Source organism: Elephantulus edwardii, unplaced genomic scaffold (genome assembly GCF_000299155.1).
Source record: "Elephantulus edwardii isolate Elephantulus edwardi_28Jun2011 unplaced genomic scaffold, EleEdw1.0 scaffold00130, whole genome shotgun sequence".
NCBI classification, from domain to species: Eukaryota; Metazoa; Chordata; class Mammalia; order Macroscelidea; family Macroscelididae; genus Elephantulus; species Elephantulus edwardii.
Window position 1 is genome coordinate 5,227,116 of NW_006399880.1, and position 6,623 is coordinate 5,233,738.

General features: G+C 38.2%; 1 protein-coding gene across 1 annotated transcript in view; it reads left to right on the top strand.

Annotated features, from left to right (window-relative positions):
* The window catches only part of SH3TC2 (SH3 domain and tetratricopeptide repeats 2), a 141,533-nt gene that overhangs the window by 42,408 nt on the left and 92,502 nt on the right, over positions 1-6,623 (top strand). The gene's annotated exons all lie outside the window — the stretch shown is intronic.

The window sequence follows — 6,623 nt, forward strand, 5'->3', positions numbered from 1 at the left end:
GGTTTGTGCGGGGAGAAGGGTGCAACAATGAATGAATGGAATTCCAAAATCTCTGTAGATGTTCATTGAAATGAAAAATAAACAAACTAAATTAATTTTAAAACCCCAAAAAACAAACAACAACAACAACAAAAAAAACCTAAAATGGGGAAAAAAAAGAAATGGGCACTTTGAATCAGACAGTCACATGATCTCCTATACTGAGAAAGAAAAATATAGAAAGATTGGCGTTGTATTCAGAGTTAAAAAGAAAATGTCAAGTTCTATCTTGAAAGTATAATGCTATGAGTGATAGCATACTATTCACATGCATACAAGGGAGAACCGTTAATATGACTATCATTTATATATACATACCAACAACTAAAGCCAAAATTTGCAGTTCAAAATGAATCAAATGGGCAATCAAAATGTATTAATGATAATTGGTGACTGGAATGCAAAAGTTGGAAACAATGAAGAAGGAATGTAAGTCAGAAAGTGAGGACTTGGTGACATGGAATGATACAATGGAATGATATAAATGATTTAGTAATTACAATTTAAAAAAAAATAATACTGACTTTACACATAGACCTTATCTGATGGACTGTACAGGAATCAGAGTTGTGGAATGACACCAAGGATATCATCTATGAAGTGAGCAAAAGGTCATTACAAAGAAAAATGAAGAAAAATCTGAAATGGATGTCGAGAAATTATGAAAATTACGAGGTGTGGAGAAGCCAAAGCAAAGGGAAAAGATACTGAAGTAAAAGAGCTGAACAGAAGGTTTCAAAAGGCAGCTCAAGAAGACAAAGCAAATTATCAAAATGGAATCTTCAGAGACCTCAAATTGGAGAATAAAAAGGGAAAAACTTGCTCTGCATTTCTCAACCTAGAGAAAACAGAAAAACAAATTTAAGCCTTGTGTTGCAATATTGAAGGTTATGGAAAATATGTTGAATGATCGAGGAAGCATCTAAAGAAGATGGAAGGAATACACAGAGTCACTGTACCAACTTTTTCACTTATACTGAAAAAGTTCAGGGAAAAAAATCTTATGAGCAGTAGCCAATGTAATGTAGGAGGCAATGGAAGCTGCACTGAAGGGATTGGCCAAACAATAAGGCCCCAGAACTCTATGGGATACTGATTGACATATTTCAACTAACAGAAGCAGTGCTGGATGCACTCACCAGTCTATGCTAGAAGATCTGGAGGACAGTTGCAGGACCAACGGATTGGAAGAGATTCATATGTGACCCCATTCCTTAGAAAGGAACAGAGTGTGGGAACTATCAAATAGCGCCATTAATATCACATGCAAGCAAAACACTACTGAACATCATTCTAAAACGACTAGAATAGTAGATAGGGAATTGCCAGAAGTTAAAGCAGGATTTAGAAGAGGCTGTGGTATTAGGGATATCATTGCTGGTGTCAGATGAATCCTGGCTGAAAGTAAAGAATACCAGAGGCATGTCTATTTATGCTTTATTGACTTTGCAAAGACGTTTGACTGTGTTGATCATAGTAAGTTATGGTTAACATTGAGAAGAATGGGAATCCATGAGCACTTAATTGTGCTGATTGTGAAACCTATACATAGACAAAAAGGTTATTGTATGAACAGAGCAAGGTAACACTTCATTGTTTAAAATTAAGAGTATGTCAGGGTCATATCCTTTTCCCATATCTGTTCAGTCTGTATGCTAGGCAAATTGTTTGAGAAAATGGAATCTATGAAGAAAAATGTGGCATTAAGATCAAAGGAAGACTCATCAATAATCTGTGTTATGCAGATGATGCAATTTTGCTTGCTAAAAGTGAGGAAGACTTGACACATTTGTTGCAGGATATAAAAAATATGAATTACATCTTAACATTAAGAAAGCAAGATAGGCAATATCATCACAAATGGAGAAAATATTGAAATTGTGAACAAGTTAATATTGCCTGGATCTACAGTCAACATTCATTGTATCTCTAGTCAAGAAATCAGGAGATGTTTTGCACTGGGAAAATCTTCAATAGACCTCTCCAAATTATTGAAGAACAGTGATGTCAGTTTGAGGACTAAAGAACATCTGATCCAGGCCATGGTCTTTCTGATCACTTGCTATGTTATCTTAGAGATAAACAAGACATAAGGATGGCAGAAGAAGAATTGATGCCTTTGAACTGTGGTGCTGGAGAAGAGTACTGAATATCCCGTGGACTGTCAAAAAAAGAAACAAATATGTCTTGGAGAAGATGCAGCCAGAGTGCTCCTAAGAGGCAAAGATGTTGAAGTTTTATCTTACATGCTTCACGCATGTTGCTAGAAGAGGCTATTCCTTGGAGAGGGACATCGTGCTTGGAAGGGTAGAAGGTTGGCAAAAGAAAAGATGACCCTTAAGTGGGTGGATTTACTCAATGACTGGGTGGATTTACTCAAAGGGTTCTGGTGTATCAGGAAGTCTGAGCATGGCACAGGATAGGACAGGGTTCAGCTCTGTTGTTTATAGTATCACTATGGAATGTACTCAACTTGGCAGCACCTAACAACAATCAGAAACATCAGCGCAAGGAGCCATTGGAGAAGTTCAATATCAACAGTCAAAACAAGACCAGGTGCTGACTCTGGAACAGGCTATAAATTACTCATGTGAAAGTTCAATTTGGGGCTGAAGAAAATGAGAACAAGTCCACAAGAACCAAAATACAACCTTGAATCTATTTCACCAGAATTTAAAAATTAAATATGAATTTATATTAAATATAAATTTGAAGCTTTGAACACGAATAAGTGAAAATCAGATGAGTTATGGGATAACATAAGGGACATTACCCAAGAAGTGAGCAAAAGGCCATTCCAAAACAAAACAAAACAAAAAATGAATGTCAGAAGAGACTCTGAAAATTACACCAGAGTGTGGAGAAGCCAAAATAAAGGGAAGAGATGCTGAAGAGGTGAACAGAAGATTTTTTTAAGGGTTAGGGGAGAAATAATGTATTATAAAGTACAGATAAACTCACAGAAATAAATTTTATTTGTACTAGCACCCAGGCAATGGAAACAAATCAGGGCATAAAAATGTACCTAATAGGTTGAATGCTAGCAAGGTAGCAAAAAGAAAACCTGTTGGGAATTGTTTTATAGTAAAATCCACAGCAAATCAGAAGCTCCATTCTGAAGAGAAAATTTTAAAAGCTACTTGGAAAGACAAAGTTTTATATTGGAATGTACAGAGATCTGGAATCAGATAATAAAAAGAGAAGAATGTGCTCAGCATTTCTGAAGCTAAAAGAACTGAAAACTAAATTTAATCTTTGAGTTACAACACTAAGAGATTCTACAGGCAAAATCTTGAAAGATCCAGAAAGCATCAGAAGAAGATAGAGGGGGTGGGGGAAATAAGATAGAGGGGATCACTATACCAAAAAGAATTGGTCAACAGTGTAATATTTCAGGAAATACCATATGATCAAGAACCAATGGTAATAAAGGAAACATTCAAGCTGCCCTTAAGGTATTGAGAAAAAAAAATCCAAACGATCTCAGGAATCAATGGGTTACCAACTGACATATTTGTATTGATAAATTCAACACTGGAAGTGCTTGCAAGTCTATGTCAGGAAATTTGGAGGATAACTGCTTGGAAGACTGCCCAGAAGATATCTGTGTTTGTTCCCATTCCTAAGAAACATAATGTGGAAATAATCAAACAATATCACATGTAAGCAAAATATTACTGAAAATCATAAAAAGATGACTTAAACAGTACTTTGACAGGGAATAGCTAGATGCTCAAGCTGAACTTAAAAGAGGCTGTGATAACAAGGATATCATTGCTGATGTCAGATGGATCCTGACTGAAAGCAATGAATTACCAGAAGAATATCTTTTTGTGTTTTATGGATTAGGCGAAAGCATTTGACTGTGTGGATCGTTATGAATTACAGCTAAAGTTGAGAAGAATGGGAATCTCAGAATACTTAATTGTGTCTATATGAAATCTACAATTAGACCAAGAAGCTGTGTATGAACACAGCAAGGGTACACTGCATGATTTAAAATCAAGAAAAGGGTGTGTCATGTTTGTATCCTTTCTCCATACCTATTGAATATGTATTCTGAGCAAATGACTCATGAAGCAGCTGCTCTCTATGAAGAAGAATGTGGCATCAGGATCAGAGGAAGACTCATCAACAACCTGCATTATGCAGATGATACAATTTTGTGGACTGAAATGGAGGAAGACTTGAAGCACATACTGCAGAAGATCAAGAAGACAAATGTTTTCACCAATGGACCAAAACGCAATATCATGATAGATGGAGAAAAGACTGAAATTGTCAACAAATTCCTCTTACTTGAACCCACAATCAAAACCCTTGATACTCATAGTCAGGAGATCTGGAGATGTATTGCTTTGGGAAAATCTGCAGTCTGTGACCTCTCTAAATTTTTGAGGAGCAATGATGTCACTTTGAAGGCTAAGGAATGTCTGGTTCAAGCCATGATCTATTTAATAAATTGCTATGTACCTGAGAGCTGGACAATGAGTAAGGATGACAGAAGTATTGATGATTTTGAGCTGTGATGTTGGAAAAAGGCACTGAGTATTCCATGGACTGCTGTGGTGTTAGCCTAAAATTTGGCTTTAGATAGCATTATGTTAAACCCCCTCAAGTTTCCAGCTACCGTACCTGCAGGTACATGGTCTTGCATATTATTAACAGCTGTGGGCCTATGATAAAAGAAAAGGTGCTTCCCATATGAGGGGCAAGACTTGAAGGAGACTGGAGCAAGACCCTGTTGAGAGTGAGACCCTGGTGATGGTGGTGAAGAGACTGTGGCATTGCTGTGGAGAAACAGTGTCAAGGTGTGACCTGGGGCTTCTGGCACTTGTGCAGGCCACATGTAAAGGTTTTGCTGTTCTTGCCTTTAATCATGGAAGAAAAAGATGCTTGCTCAATAGAAACTGGAGCCTGGACTAATTGAGGAATTGTGTCTTGGAGCTGCTGGGCTAAAACTTGGATTCAGATTGGGTGATATTCTTTACGTTCCCCATTCTCCAACTAATTTCAATAATAAACCCTATTCTCAGTACCACAGCTGTGAGTCTGTGAGTCAACAACAAATACATGAACCTCTCGATGCTGGTGTGTTTCTAGAAGCACCATGGGGCTGGGATACAGGCTCTTTATTTGCTTTCTGCTCTGGGATGGTGGAGGGCTGAGCTATTTTCACTTCTTTTGGACCTATCAGAGAGATGCTGATGGCCCTGTGCCCCACGCCCCATTTTCTGCTCTTGAGGTAACTGCCAAAAGAACAAATAAATATGTTTTAGAAAATAGTATCCAGAGTGCTCCTAGAAGGCAAATATGTAAAAACTTAGTCTCTTGTACTTTGGATATGTATCTAGGAGAAGATGTTCCTTGGAAAGGGGCATCATCCTGGAAAGATGAAAGGTCAATGTCATGTCTGAATCTTGCTCACAGTTCCGAATGTCACATACAAGGTCATCAGCTAATGCAGATCCTCAGGTTCAGTGGACAATTGGGAAAAAACATGAGGAACTGATGGAATCTTAAACATCACTTTCATTGCTGTTCACACAGGTTGTAGGGAAGAGACAAGCCACAGGTGGAAGGGAACTTTTTCACAAAGTTTTTATCATGCTGAAGACAAAGGGAGCCCTCTGCCACACTTGCTCACTAATCACTAATTTTATCATATGCTGTAACTGTGTAGTTACACTTGTTGTTGTTGTGTATCATCAACTCAGAATTGACTCATAACTGATCCTCTAATGGGTTTTCAGGGGCAGTTAATCGCACAGGAGGAGATTGCTCATCCTTCTTCCACAGAACAGCTGGCTGGCGAATTTGAACTGTGTGACTTTGGGATTGCAACACAATTATGTAATACTGATTCAATAAAACAGTACTGTGCTTGCTCAAAATATGGATATGGTTTAGGTAAAAACAGCCTCACATGTATATACAGCATAGTACAGTACCAAATCTATATGTTGTGCATATGTAGCACATTATGGTATTCCATAGCTAGTGAAAGAAGAAGACCCTAAGAGATGGATTGACATAGTGGTTGGAGCAATGGGTTTTAGAGTGTCAGAGATGATGGGATAGGGTTCAGGTCTATTGTTTATGTTTATTGTTATTGTTATGTGCCATCGAGTTGCCTGCAATTCATAGTGACCCTATGTACAACAGCTCTAAACCCTGCTCTATCCTGTGCAATTTCATTGTCTCTGACATACCTACCCCCATTACCCTAGTTACTGAATCAGTCCATCTCATTGAGGGTCTTCCTCTCCTGCACCTTCCCTCTGCCCTCCCAAGCATGACATCCCTCTCCAAGGACTAATCCATCCTTGCAACATGTCCAAATCACATGAAGCGTTAGAATCCTTGCCTCCAAGGAGCAGCCTGGTTTCACCCTCTGCAGGACAAATTTGTTCTCTTCACAATCTATAGTATATTCAATACTATTCTCCCACACCACAGCTCAAAGATATCAATTCTCTTATCATTTCTAGTGCAATCACTGTTATTCATTGGGCCACTACAAATTTTGCTTGACTAGATGGCACCAAAGAGATTCATCCTGGAAAGGGCTAAACCGGGTGGCT